The 16,099-nt window shown below is 35.4% G+C and overlaps 1 long non-coding RNA gene across 1 annotated transcript in view; it reads left to right on the plus strand.

The window, feature by feature from the left end:
- LOC146890301 (uncharacterized) overlaps positions 1-13,029 on the plus strand; it is a 68,146-nt gene extending 55,117 nt beyond the window's left edge. The window contains exon 3 of the long non-coding RNA XR_014998981.1: positions 12,929-13,029. This is a non-coding gene — a long non-coding RNA (uncharacterized LOC146890301). The remainder of the gene's footprint in view (positions 1-12,928) is intronic.
- The last annotated feature ends 3,070 nt before the right edge of the window (positions 13,030-16,099 follow it).

A 16,099-nucleotide genomic window follows, 5' to 3' on the forward strand; every position in this document is an offset into this window, starting at 1 on the left:
CACCCCTTGCTGACCAGGAATCTTGCTGAGCTGACACAGGGCCTACCTTTTCACCAGCAGGCTATTGAAACACAGGAACTCCCTCCTGCCAGGTTGCACTTCCAGCCTAGTCCCAGCGTGCTAGCTGGCTGAGTTGGGTGATTTTTTGGCCCCGAGGAAGAAGGGAGGAATAAAGGAAGGGGTTCCTGGGTGAAAGGTGGGATGGGCTAGGAGGTGAGAGGGCTTAGCCCCTGCAAAGTGACCAGGGAGTCAAGGGGGACGGGGGATGTCTGAGCTCCTCCTTGCCAAGCTTCTGCGGCGGGTCAGAGCAAACTCACCCCAATGATGAATCTTCAGCTAGGGGATCAGTGCTCCTTGCTGGCCAGGAATCTTCGACTTGTATGCTTTCTACTTTTGACTTCAGTCATTATGAATTCAAGGGAGTTTGCTGAGTTGTTTTAAAGGGTTTTCTTCTCCTGGTGTCCTCCATCCTTTCTGACTCTCTGACTCCATAAGCCTTCTTTTCCCCGGGGTTCCATAAACTCTGACTGGAAGGATTCAATGGAGACACCACATTTACATCTGTGTATTCCAAAGTCTCTCTCTCTCTCTCTCTCTCTCTCTCTCTCTCTGTAATATCTGATTGTGATTCTGTTCCTGTTCCAGCTGTGCAGAAGGAAGCCTTTCTAATAATGACTGAATAAGGGACCAGAAATATCATTAGAATTGCTTCCATTGTTCTTGTTTTTCTTTGTTTAGACTAGTAGTATTTGGTTTTACTCTGTGTCTCTGAGATGTCTTGTCTCTGGTTTTTGGTCACCCAAGCCGTATCAGATATGGGTTACAGCTTATGTAGTTGCTCTTAAGTCAAATAAGACATCAGTTTGTTACTCCCACACAGTTTGTACCGTAATTGCCTTTTTTTTTGCAGGCAAGACAGGCTGCAGATCAAAGATTTTGTACTTATCTTGGTGTTAATGTCTCTCTTCTGGTAGTCTGCACAATAGAAACACTAGAACAGAAGTATGAATGTTCATTGTAGGCACCAGATCACCCTTTCCATGTGTAGCTATTCACTTCAGCAATGAGGACACAGCAAGTGTTCTAAACCATTGGAACATCTTCCAAATCCTGGAGATTACTGGGTTTTTTTGTTGTTGTTTTGTTTGTTTTTTGTTTTTGTTTTTTTTTTAAATATTGCAATGGGGTGTTACATACATAAGACTAATTCATTAAAGGACATTGTTCAGGGCGCTGTCTGCAATTAACCAACATTCACAGTGAATTTAAAAATTGTGAATATACTGATTCTTTTGAAGCGAAACTGTGTAGAGCTGGGTTTTTCAATCAAAATACAATCTTTAATGCAATTAAATGAGCTTAGCATGCAATTTAAATGAAAACAATTGGGTCAGAAATAACAGAGAGAAAACTTAGAAGAAATAAATTCAAATCACCTATTTTAGTGGATATTGTGCATAACTCAAGATTGTACTAATTAAGAGGAATTAGGGTTGTTAGGAATACAGACCATAGGCAACTGAACAAACTAAATCACAAATTCATGATCTCAAACAAAAATTAAGAATTAGATTTTATGTGCAAATATTGTAAATTAGTGACTAAAGTTAACTATTTTAATGTTGTTTTGGAATAACTTAGTCAGATGAGGGAGCAAAATTAGACATTTAGCTTTTGTAGAAGTAAAAATATTCTAAATATATGAGTATTAAAACTAACACTATTCAAGCTCGTCTGTAATAAAATGGTTTTCCTGTAATACACAGATTAGATCTTCAGACTATGCATGCAAAACCTACAGCAGTAATGATTATTGCTTTTTATTTTTTTCAAATGAAATTTGGGAAAGCAAAAGGCAAGAGAAAGACTGTCATGGAATTCTTTGCTAAATATGTTAGCTATCAAATATTTTTTAAAAGTTGATAACATTAGTAAGATTAATTAGGGAAGATTATCCTTCCTCTTTAAGTGAAGAATCAGCAGAATAGCACACAGAATAAAAGATAAGAAAGGCAAAATCACAGAAGAAATGCTGATTTGTGGGTATGTATCAATGTATATATGTGTACGTAGTATGCATACAAATGTGTGCCTGTTTGTCATTGTAAGTCCAGGTGCACAGATGTCACAGCTTATTTGTCAAGTGGAGAGGCCAGACACAGATGTTCATCCTTACAGCCTACCAAATCTGAGAAAACTGTTGATTGTTCCCTACCACATATGGCAGTGTAGCTGTCCTGTGTGTTCCAGGGTGCTTCTGTTTGTCTCCCATCTTTCTGAGATGCTGAAATTATACACTAGAATTATTGATGAGAGTTATTGAAATTAGTTTTATGTGGATCCTAGGGATTCAAACTCATGTTTTTTTGCTTGAGTGATGCTGAATCATCTTCCCAACCTTTCAATACATGCTTTAGTAAGTTAAGGAAATGTATATAATTTTACCATTTTTCATATGTCCCTCTGTATGGAAAAATACTTTTTAAAAAGTGTGACAGTAGGGCTGGAGAGATGGCTCAGAGGTTAAGAGCATTGCCTGCTCTTCCAAAGGTTCTGAGTTCAATTCCCAGCAACCACATGGTGGCTCACAACCATCTGTAATGGGGTCTGGTGCCCTCTTCTGGCCTGCAGGTATATACGCAGACAGAATATTGTATATATAATAAATAAATAAATACTTTTTTTAAAAGTGTGACAATAATTATCATTTTTGATAAGATACTACGCTCCTTAGAATTTTTAAATTCTCTGTGTGGGACAAGGGGATGATCCAGACAAATAAAACTAAAGTAATCCCTAGTGATAAGAAAGCTTTATAATAGTTCTAACAGTCCATATTGAATAATCTAATATTCTATATGTTGTACTTGTAAAATTTGCTCAACCAAGGAACGATGACTAAATTGTGGTATGTGCATACAGTCTAGTCAAAGCTAACACTAACAATAATAACAGCAACAGAAAACAAGAATAGAAGTTGATACACTATTAGAGTCAGAATTAGTCAAGAATAAGGGGAACTGGGTATTGTGGGATAGATATAACTTGAGCCTTTATACTTTGATCAGCTCTCTCATGTGTTATGATAAATATGGAAAATATTAGGATGAGATAAATCTATAAGTCATTATAAAATTTAATGTAAGGTGAGGGTAAGAAGCTTCAGAATATCATATAACGATGAGTTACTAGATCTGAACTCTCACATCATTCAACAAAAGACAAAACAATTTTTAGTGATAGGCAAATACATTTTATGTGTATATATATGATATTAAAGTGTGCATCAATATGATAATCATTAACTGTGCTTGTGATTACTTTGATAGTAAAGGGTATTACAATTAGAGACTATTTTCTTCCATGGGGGATTGAATTGTCTTTCCAATATATTTAATATTTTTTCCATTTGAACCAAAATAAACAGCATGTACCAAGATTCATTGTGCTTTTTGAAATGGGTCATGTATTGAAATATTTCCAAGCTAATTTTAGTATAAAGCAATAATATGATTCCAATTTGTGAAATGTAATCATTTCTATTTAAAGGAGTACAGGAACTATAGATTATCACTATCTGTCATGGCTTTAATGTCTATTAATTACCAAAAACTCTCCTTGAGTTACAATGATGATGATACAATATAATTATGCATGATTTTATTGCCTTCTGCTTTATCAGAAATGTAATTAACACAGTAAGTTAGTCAAATGTGATTACCTAGAGTCTGAAGGCAACTTCCAGCATACCTTAGCTGACTAGCGCCATCTTTCACTTCTTTCTGATTTCTGGTTAAGCGATGATAAGTAGAGGTCAGCTGATGCTCTAACCATCATACTCTTTCTTCATAATTACTCTAAGGAATCACTCAATGATGGCCCATGTGCATTATCTTCAAATATTGATGAATATAGGAATCTTGACCTATGATCATCATTTCCCTTTTATTTGGTTTATTTTAACCTTGTGAGAAGAGAATTAAAACCTGTATATTGAGATCCATCTCCAGAAACTCATGTATTGGACATTATCCAACCAGGGGATTAATTTGAAAGTAAGTGTAATAGGTCAAAGTTATTCCAACCCTCTATCTATACTGACGGCAAAAAAAATTTCCAACATATGTCACTGCTTATAGCAAAGCAGACAGGACAGTTGCAAGATGGACTCTGCAGAATTCCACGGAAGTAATCTGGCTGCAGTGTTTTGTGCACATTTTAGCAGGTTGGAACGAAGACAAAAAAATCCTCATCAATTATTCAGAAAGGTCATCTTAGACAAGTTTTTGCAGGTTGATGTAAAAGATTGCCTTCATTCAACTGTCAGTTTGATATGAATTGAAATTTCAGTAATACTCAGGGAGTTGTATAATATGCTGTAATTTATGCTGTTTTTATCTGTAGATACAGCTATTGATAAGCATGAAAATTATAACAACAAGACCATAAAGGCAAAAATATTGATGGGATGTCATAGTGATAAGGGGTTCACCTTTGTTTAATTGCCTGATGTTTTGGTTTGGCTTCAGTTTGGTTTAAGTTTGTCTGCTTATTGTTTTGCAAGGTTTATTATAAATGAATATTTTCAGATGTCTGAGCCAGCTGGGTCCTCATCTTTTGTGATAGGAAAACTCTAGCTTTATTAGAGAGACACAGAGATCAGAATGAAAGAACATTTATGGAGAAATAGATACAAAACAGGTAAAATTTATTTTGCTTGTGAATTCTCTAAGTACTTGCCTTGCTTATTTTCTTTTCTTTGACTCTTACGTGGATATGAAAACAGTATTGACAAAAAAAGCATCAACAGATTTTACATTATCTATCATTTATGATAAAATTAAATAGAAAAACTACTCTTAATAAATTACAGGCACTATTATTTCATGTTTTTCTCTTTAATAAACTTTTTAGAAATGTGGAAATACTGAATGTTTGGATTGTGAACAAGCTTGGAAATTATACTTTGGTAGAAAAGAATTTTAAATACTGGAGTGTATGGAAATTTATACATGGCCTAACTTAATTAATGTGATCTTTCCTGGTGCACTTTTACAAATATCTTTGTGTTTTCCTATGAAAGGCAAATACGTTGGCATACAAATTTAAGTTGGCATCCATTTTTATTATTATACTAGAGGCATGAAAATTGTGTCCTCTTGTTGACAGCTGTCAAATTCTTCAAATTTGGTTTTCATAACCATATAGAAGAGTCACTAAGAACGTGATAGACATTCTGACAAAACTAACACCAATGTGCCTGGAGGGATGGTTCAGTGGAGAAAGGTCTTGCTTGCAAGCATGAGGACATGAGCTAGATTCCTGATACTCACATCAAAACCAGACATGATGATACACATCTGTAAACCTCCGTTCTGGGACACAGAGAGAGGCAGATGCCTGATGTTCACTGGTCATGTCAGCCTAGTTGAATGTAGCAGTGGGCCGCTTATTGGTTCCCAGTCACTTAGCTCCGAAATAATCACATAGCACCTGTATTATTTAAATCACTGTTTGGCCCATTGGCTTTAACTTCTTATTGGCTAACTCTTATATATTAGTTTAACTCATTTCTATTCATCTGTGTATCGTCATGTGACTGTGGCTCACCACAAGATTTTTGCTTTAATCTGCCTTTAGTGGTTCCGTGACTTCTCTCTGCCTCCACCCTTCCTTCTCCCAGCATTAAGCTTAGTTTTCCCCGCCTAGCTAAGTTCTGCCCTGCTATAGGTCCAAATCAGTTTCTTTATTTATTAATGGTAATCACAACATACAGAGGGGACTCCCATATCACCTCTCCTTTTCTGTTTAAATACAAAGGAATGTTTTAATTTTAACATAATAAAATTACATATAACAAATCTGATATCAAGTAAGAATTATAGTTATAATATTTGTATCTTCTTTAAATTTTATCATAACTAAGGAAAACTATAACTATAAACTCTTCAATTCCATCAAAGACTCCAAAAGAATTTTACCTAAGAATATTTTTTACTCCAGAATATTACCTAAGTAAATCGGAAGTGCATTGTATACAACTTGCAAAACTCTAAAATTGACAGAGACATCTCGCTACCTGGACAGTCACACAACATTCTTCTGTACCATTGGGACATCCATCTTTAGCCTACAGGCCCATAGCATCTGGCAGACTTCTCCATGAAGCAGAAAATTTCAGTCAATTTCTTCTGTGTTTTGCAGAATGTCTAGCATACTCTTTCATGAAGCAGGAACCCCAAAGGATCATCTCACCTTTAGGCAAGTTCAGCAGTCAGTTCTCTGTGGGTCCTGTGTGTCCAATTCACCCATGAATCCAGGCAAAAGCAGTTTCTTGCCCAAATGGCTAATAAACTCCATAAGGAGTCTCGTTGATGCCCATCTTCCTCTTTAAGTAATTGGTGCTGCCAGAAGCAGATGTGTTTCACTGATGTCATGAAAAGTCTTAAGTTCTTAAACATTGTGAATATTATATTCTGAATATCTCTGAAAGATTTTGAGAATCCCTATCCATCTGAAATATATCTCTGTGCATCTAGAAGATCTAACTAACAGGACTACAAGCTTGATTATTATAGACACAGAATTGATTTCCTTATTCATACAGGTTCAAGATATAATCAGGAATAGGTTTTATCCCATTTACATAATACACATTCAATCCCATATGGGTCTGCCTGGTCCTCTAGCACAACATAATGCAGAAATTGATTGATTACTGATTGGAAATGTGGTAAAGGTCTCAGAATTCTATGAGAAACATCATGTCAATAGTAAGTGTTTAAAGAAAGAGTTTTCTATTACATGACAAGTAAGATGATTATATAGAGATACTTGTTCTTTCTATAACCAAACACCTCTACCTGCAGGGAATAACACAAAGGGTACTTAAAGGAAAGAAATCTGGCAGATGGATGTGTTCCACTTTGTAGAATTTGGAAAATTAAGATATTTGCACAACACCATTGACCTGTATTCAGGTTTTCAGTGGGCAACTGCTTTAAGCTGAGAAAAGGCTGATTCAGTAAACACACATATATTAGAAATTATGGCCATCATGGGTATACCTGCACAAATAAAGACAGATAATGGTCCAGCATATGTCTCTAAGAAAATGAAACAAGTTTTTGCTTAATATAGTATAAAGTATATTACAGGTATACCACACAATCCTACAGGTCAGACAGTTGTAGAAAGATCAAATCGAACTCTAAAGGATATGTTACAAAACAGAAAGGGGTAGAAAGTACCTTCAGAAATAAATTACATAATGCTTTGTTAACCTTGAATTTTCTTTACGCTAATGAGAAAGGAAAAATATGAGCAGAGAGTCTTTGGATAATAGAAAAGTCTTCTGAATTTAATCAGCCTGTATATTTCAAGGATATGTTGACCTCACAATGGAACCTACAAGATCTGCTACATTAGGGAAGGGGTTTTGCTCTTGTTTCCACAAGAGAAGGAAAACAATGGATACCATCAAAATTAGTCAAGATTTGCTTTGAAAAGGAGAAATCTCTTGAGAAAGAGAAATAACAGCTCATTCACAATGGAGACAACCATACAGGTGGTAAGAAAACCATACAGGGTTGGGAAAGAGTTCTGCTCTTGTTTTTACAGGAAAATACACATCTTCAAAAATTCAAGATACCCTGGATGTTTGGATGCTGACAGAAGGAAAAATAACTATCTAATAAGGATCATCAAGAAAAAGACTGTCATTTACACTAGGCCTTAACCAAAGTTGACTGCTCCAACATTGCAAATGAGACTTTGGGTGATTGCCCAGGTAGCCAGTTGTCTATGTTATTTGCTGCACAATTTCGAAGTTTCTTGATAACTTTCTGCTTACTCAAGTAATATTATTTCCCTTCTTGGGTCTTCATAGGGGTTGAAGACTAGATAGTTTGTAGTTACTTTCCTCTTATGACTTGGTAAAGCTATTTATTACACAAGACTTAAACTCATTAGGATAGGATAATTATTGAAACATTTATTACATGTTTCTTGCTTGGTCTTGTTTTTGCTGGTTGGAATTCAAAACTTTATACCTGATAGTTGTTCTTATTGTATATAACTTTGTATGAGGCTTAGAACTTTCTTATTTAAACAAATGGGGAGGTACTGTAGGAATTTCTACCACCAGTAACCTTTAAGTCACCTGCCCATTTGTGCCTAGCCTCTTTTACTATATATGCTGATATAAAGCATGAGTCTGGTCTCTTTTCCAGCTGTGGGATTCCATTGCTGTTCCTCATTCCAGCAGAGGATTGTGATCTGTGAATCTACCCCTAAATAAACAACCTTTTATTATACTCAATTCTGAGCTAGTTTGGAATATCATTTTTAATGCCCTTCTTCAGTTAAATGAGTAAGCTCCAGCTTCAGTGAGAAGCTCTGATCATGCCCTCTTAAATAACATTAAAAAGTGGTATAGAAAGATAGATGAAATGGATCTTTATCCTACACATGTTCATGGGTAGATAAAAATGCATATTCAGGCACAAGCATGCATATTGCCTAAAAACCAAAAAGCATAGCAGTGTGTCATATCTATAATACTACCAAGTAAGTTGTATTCTGTAACACTATGAATAAATATTCATAAATCCATACAGTACTTTATAGTGAGTATTATGATCATTATATCTTACATGGGCATATAGTTCTTAAAAATAAAATCTGTGGTTCTTCAAATTGTTTTTAGCCGATATAAAGGCACTGAGTTTAGAAACAAATTATGCATGTAGAAGCACACAAAGCAAACAAAACAAAATAAAACCTCATGTTTATAAGGAACTTAAGCTCAAGAAGGAAGCAAAGCATTACTGTTAAGAACCTTTCTTTGCTCATCATGTTACTCTTATGAGTTTGGGATAGGCACTTTAGAATAAAACATTTACCAGAATGGAAAGAGACAAATAAGTGGAGGGTAAAGATATAATTTAATTTTTCATGAATAATATTCTGTTGTGTTTTTCTTTTCTCCAAGTCTAATTAGTTATACGCTTTACTTAATTTTTATTGAGACTTTTCAAATACAATATTTTCTCAATTTACATAACTATCCCTGTTTCCATGCCCTCCCATTCTCCTGCTCCTTCTACCTTCCTCCCACCCCACCTCCCAATCCACTCCTCAGAAAAGGTAAGGTTTCCCATGGGGAGAAAACAAAGTCTGACACTTCGAGCCTCCCCCTCCCCACCATATCTTGGTTAAGCAAGATATTCCTCCAAAATGAATATGTTCCTAGGTACCAGTTCAAGCACTAGGGATAAATTTTGGTTTCACTGCCAGTGGCCTGCCTCACAGACTGACCAAGCCTCACAACTGTCCCCCACCTTCAGTGGAATTAGTTTGGTCATATGTAGGTCACCCCAGTATCAGTCCAGAGTCAATGAGTTCTCATTAGTTCAGGTCAACTGAACTTGGTCTTGACTCCTTTCCTCATATTTTCATTCCTCCTTCCCTTGGGCTGGTCTCTGATATCCTGGCCCACTACTTCACTTCACTCTCTATCTCTACATCTGCTTTCATCCATTGCTGCTTGAGGATTATGTGATGCCAACTAAGGTAGTCATCAATATGATTACAGGAAAGGCCAGTATAGGCATCCTCTCCATTGTTGCTTAGAGTTTTAGCTGTTTTGTTTTGTTTTGTTTTGTTTTGATTCCTTGGAATTTTCCTAATGCCATCCTTCTTGATAGCCCATTAATGCTCCCTCAAGCAAGATGTCTCTTTCCTTTCTCTCCCTCACTGTCCTTCCCTCCTTGAGCATCCTATTCCCTCAAATTCTTCTCCTTTCTCTCCTTTTCCCCCCTTATCTTCTTAAAACCATCTCTTCTCACCCCTCCTAATTTTCCTAGGACGTCTTCTCTGTTTCTCCTTCCCAGCGTGATTCATATATGTTTCTGTTAGGGGTTTCCTTGTTACATAGCTTCCCTGGGATAGTTCCCTGGTTATCCTTTGCTTTCCTTATTATCCACTCACGAGTGAGTTTGTGCCATGTTAGTCTATCTGGGTCTGGATTACCTCACTCAGGATGGTTTTTTCTAGTTCCAAACATTTGCATGCAAATTTCAAGATGCTATTGTTTATACAACTGAGTAGTACTCCATTGTGTAAATGTACTATATTTTCTATACTATTCTTCAGTTGAGGGGCATCTATGTTGTTTCCAAGTTCTGGATATTATGAATAAAGCTGATATGAACACAGTTGAACAAATGTTCTAGTGGTATGAATGTGAATCCTTTGTGTATATGCCAAAGAGTGGTATTGCTGGGTCCTGAGGTAGGTTGATTCTCAAATTTCTGAGAAACCACCATATTGATTTCTAAAGTGGCTTTACAATTTTGCACTCCCACCAGCAATGGAGGAGTGTTCCCCTTACTCCATGTCCTTTCCAGTATAAGCTATCATTGGTGTTTTTGATCTTATCCACTCTGACAGGTAGATATCTCAGAGTCATTTTGATTTTCATTTCCATGATGGCTAAGAATGTTGAACATTTCCTGCAGTGTCTTTTGTGCATTTGCAATTCTTTTGATGAGAATTCTCTGTTCAGATCTGTACTCCATTTTTTGATTAGATTATTTGATAATTTGATGTTTAGTTTTTTGAGTTCTTTATATATTTTGGAGATGAGTCCTCTGTCCAATGTAGGATTAGTAAAGATTTTTTTCCCATTCAGTGTACTGCGTTTTGTTTTGTTCACCATGTCCTTTGTCTTCAGAAACTTCTTAATTCAGAATGTCTCATATATTAACTGTTCCTCTCAGTGTCTGTGCTTCTGGTGTTATGTTTAGGAAGTGGGCGGCCATGTGTTCAAGGCTACTTTCCACTTTCTTTTCAATGAGGTTCAGTGTGACTGGATTTATGTTGAGGTCTTGGATACATTTGGACTTAGGTTTTGTGCATGGGGATAAATATGAGGTCTACTTGCATTCTTTTACATGTTCACATTCAGTTAGGCCAGGACCATGGTTGAAGATGATTTATTTTTTTTCTATTGTAAAATTTTAGTTTCTTTGTCAAAAATTAGGTGTTCATAGGTCTATGGATCAATATCAGGTTCTTCAATTGGATTTTTTTGGCTTACCTGTCTGTTTTAATGCCAGTAGCAAGTTGTTTTCATTACTGTAGCTGTATAATAGAGCTCAATGTCAAGGATGGTAATGCCTTTGGAAGTTCCTTTATTGTAGAGGATTGTTTTTGGCTATTCTGGGTTTTTGTTTTTCTTTATCTAGCTGAGTATTGTTCTTTTGAGGTTTGTGAAGAATTGTGCTGGGATTTTAATGGGAATTGTATTGAATCTGTAGATTGCCTTTGGTAAGACTGCCATTTTTCTATGTTGATCCTTTTTATGTAGGATCATGGGAGATCCTTTCCATTTTCTGATATCTTCTACAATTTCTTTCTTTAACAATTTAAGCTTCTTGTCATACAGGTCTTTCACTTTTTTGGCTAATGTTATCCTGAGATATTTTGTTGTTGCTTTTCTAATATACCATATAACTTTTAAAAATTTAAGCTTCCATTTCTCGTCCAGATTAAACATTGTGTTTCCATCTTCATTAAAGTAAGTTAAACAAACTTTTGGAAGTCATACACTTGTTAAATTCCTTTTAGAAACCTTGTTTGGACAGAATAATAAAATCTTATGGGATGCTGATTTTCCTAACTGTGAACCGTATACAAAGACCGCCAGGGGATTTTCTGAAAATGTAAAAAGGAAGAAAGGCTTCTCACTATATTCTTGGTCTTAATTGTGTTGCTTAATAAGACTAAGTGTGCATGCCAAAGTTGAAGCTGCCATTTCTCTTGTATCACCAGAGACAAGTATCAATTATTTCTAATAAACTCCTTTGATTGAGAATTTTTCCTTTTAACATTTTCACGGGTTTAGATCATGAGTGGTTTTACTAGCACCATCAGGTCTATAGGTCTCTCCAGGTATATATGAGATCTTCAGATGCTGTGACCTTAGCCAATATCATAGAGATATTAATCTGATCTGAAGTAGAATCTGTCACTAAATGAACTTTCAGCAATGTATAAACTATCTTGCTGTTAATAGTCATTACTCCAAGAGATGAATTGCTCAGGATCCCATAGTGAATCAATGAGTAGCCTGAGTACTGTGGTTCCCTACCTTGGATGTTCATGGTAACCTACTGGGAAAACATGTTATCTTACTAGTGTGATCCTAAATTTGAGCCTCTATACCATGCCTTTTAGATCATGATGCTTATTTGTGAATTTTGTGTGTCTGTGCCTCTTCAGAGATTCTGATATCCCACCAATTTTGAAATCTGTGTGAAGAATACCTGGGAGTATGAGTCTATATGCTTATTAAACCAACATTGTCTGAGACGCCAATATCAACCCATACTATACTGAACCACAATATGGTGGTCTAGAATGACACATGAGGGCTATAGAGATAAGTGGTTAAAATACTGGCTACACTTCCAGAATACCCAGGTGATCGCTCATAACCATTTTACCTCCAGTTCTAGGGGATCTAATGATCTCTTCTGGTCTCCAAGAGCATTGTATATACGTGTGGTGCTTAGACACACATGCAGCCAAGCATACATACAAATAAAATAATAAAAATTTCAAGATGAGTGACAGATTCAAGATGATGGTGACTGGAAGCATGAAGTCAACTTTCCCCCAAGAATATACTGAATGAGCATCATTACATACAACAAATTATGTTTCTTAGGACTTCATAATGCAATTATGAGATGCCAATGCCACACAAAACCTCATCTGAATAGTTGAGCTTGTGTATTACGTCTGTTGTCACAGCTCTTTCCCCTAACAAAAACTGCATATTATTAATGAAATAAAAAATAATGTTCATAAATTCATGCTTTGGAGAGAAGTGTAAGAGTAAAATTTATATCTAATACCTTAGTTTTTCAGGAAATTCCCAAGAGACCATCTCCTGTCTTGTCTGCCTTGGAGTATTGACAATACCTGACATCACTGAGTCTCTAGGGAATACTGAGGAGAAAGGTAGGTGTGATTTTCCCCTTCCCAGAGAGATTGTATTGCTTTAGAAATATACTGGAATGGAGCACAAAGAAAATTTATTACAGAATAATAAATATGAAAGGTAGGAGTAAACAGTGCTTCCATTTATAAAATAAGATGGAGAAACCAGGAAATAACATCCTCTGAGAAAATATGAGGAGCTGCTCACACAGGGAAAGTCCAAAAGGGGAATTTCTTTCTCTTTACAAAGTTAACTATTTTTGAAACATGATACATTTAAGAGAGTATAACAATATGTACAAAGAAACAGAAAATTAAACTCAATCATGAGATACAAATGAATCTGACTAAATAAATCCTCCTGGACTTTCGTATCTGTGAATTACCTCACAAAAGTTTAAAATGACAGCTTTACAATGACGTTCATTTAGCTGAAAGAGAAAACACGTGACCAAAAACCATGGTTGAAGACAATGAGAATACCAGTCATCACACAGACAGAAACTTTACAGAAATGCCTACCTGAAAATCTTGAGTTAAAGAGTAAAATAACTGAATTGAAAAATTCACCAGTGACTCAATGACAATCTTAAGCAAGTAGAAAAGAACTATAAAACTTAAAGAGAGAAATCATAAAGGCAGAGGTCTTAGAAATGAACCATTGCATAAAATGATTGGCATGGAAATATTAGGACCTACTTTTAAATAAGCAAAGCTGAGATTGTTGACCTGTACCTGCTATACTAGTGATTACAGAGCAAGGTGAGAGAATGAGAGAAGAGAATCTCTTGAAGCCTGTGGACTAGCTGGTCTGGATGTGCAATACCTAACAATAAAGAGACTCTTTATCAAAGGAGGGGGCTGAAAAGTAATACCTTGTATTGTCTCCTGACCACCATGCACATACAATAGTAAATGAAAAACTACACTCATGTGAACATGCTCACGTTCACATATATGCATACACATATACAAACAGGGACATTCTCAAATTTATTATGGCACAAGAGAACAAACAGAATTGTAATATTTCTCAGATGTTTTCCTTAACATCAAGAGAAAATAATGCTAAAATGTCAGTTGTAGAATTATGTCATAAGTGGATAAATATATGCATCATTATATATGTGTGTTTACAAAGGAAAAGAGAATGGGGGAAGTGCATAAAGTTCATTTAGGATATTAATATCATCAAGACTTTAAATGTGAAAAATAAAATGAACATCATCTTAAAAGCTCAGTGGTCTGTATATTCATAAAATTCAAAGACATAATAAAATTGATCAAAATCAAAGTCAAAAAGAGAATTTTAAAACTGAGAGGAAAAAATTTTAAATACACATAATAGTTTCTATAAAAGTATTATTGTAGTTCTTGGAAAAATCTTTTCTAGCAAAATTAGAATATGAAAGCATAATTGACAACCAAAAAAGTTAAAAATTAAAATATTATCTTTAATCATGAATGAATTTTTTAAAAACTTTTACAGATATATAAAATTTAGTAAATTTATCACTATTACATTTATGTTACAAAGATTAAAGAGAATTCTTTAGATTGGAATGCAGATATTTGAGGCAACAAATACAAAACTTATGAAAATCCAAGGTTCCTTAGTAAAGTCGAACAGTATTGATGCACGTTGAATGACTTTTTTATCACAATAGAACACAGATCATTTTTAATTCTAAAGAATTTAAAGTACAAAGGCAATACAATTGTGATGAATGTGTTGTAATGAATACAGAATATTAAAATATAACTTGTTACATTAATGAAACTAAGTCAGGGCAGGGATGGAACAAAGTAGAATTTTATATAGTTGAGCTTGTCAGTAAGTTACCTTAGATTACTCTAACTTCAAGGTATTTTATGAATTACTAAGTATCGCATCAAAAATACCGCTGGAATATACCCAAAAGAATAACCAAATCCCAAAAGAATAACCAAATCACACACTGCAAAGCCCGAAAACTCCCAAGTTAGCAACAAGGCAGGAAAAGGAAAGAAATAGCATCAAAACACACAGACAAGGAATAAAGTAATGAATGATGCCTTCTAGCTGCAGCTACTTTAAATGTGACTGTGCCACATGACTCATTAAAAATACAAATTTGCCCTCTGGATTAATGAAAAACTTAATCTAAATATTGGCTATAGCTAAGAGATTAATGTTATATTGGAGGTCATTTATAAATTATAATGAAAAGACAGAAACCTAAAAGACACACCCTGCAAATGAAAACAAATGTAAGCTCCTAGTTCAACAGCTGACTGTGGCAAAAAGGATCACAAGAGCCTCTGTAGATACAACCAACAATTTTCCTTCCCTATGTACATCATACTGTAACACTCAAACACTTAAATATATTTTATTTTTTCTTTGACAATTTAATACAAGCAAATAATGTCTTGATTTTCATCACACAACTCCCTAGGCATGACCAAAATGTCACCCTCCATCCAACATGTCTTCTGCTTTGTTATTTTAATTTTTTTCACTACTAAGCCAATTACTGTGGCTTGCTAGCATGTTCACAGATTTTGTTGGCTTGAGCATGTACACATATTCTTCAGGTATCCGTTGATGCAGTGACTTCGCAGCTATAATGAGTACAATTGCCACAGCATGTCCAGAAGGAAGCATTACATTTCCCAAACTCTTACTCTCAAGGCCCTTTTCTTCCTCTTCTGTGATATTCCTTGAACCTTCTGGCAGATAGCAATATAGATTTCTATTCAGAGGTGAGCACTCTGCAGTGTTTTGCGCAGTTAGGAGTCTCTGCATTAACAGCTGTCCACAGCTGAGGGAAGATCCCTCAGCCATGGTTGAAAACAGCACAAATACTTAAATAGAGAAATCTATTTAGAAGGCAGTTTGAGACCATGTCCATTTAGCAAGAGAACTGTAGTAACCACCCATTTACCACATCCAGAATTTACATCTTTCCTCAACATGGTCTTGTAACTTGTTTTACAATATTTAAAAATGTATGCATTACCACCAATTGAGAAAGATTCAAATAAAACCATAAAGTGGTTGTTTACCCCCAAGTCCTTCAGGGCACTATTGAGACAGTGGGCACACTTT

The sequence above is a fragment of the Myodes glareolus genome, chromosome 22 (genome assembly GCF_982192425.1).
Source record: "Myodes glareolus chromosome 22, mMyoGla1.1, whole genome shotgun sequence".
NCBI lineage: Eukaryota > Metazoa > Chordata > Mammalia > Rodentia > Cricetidae > Myodes > Myodes glareolus.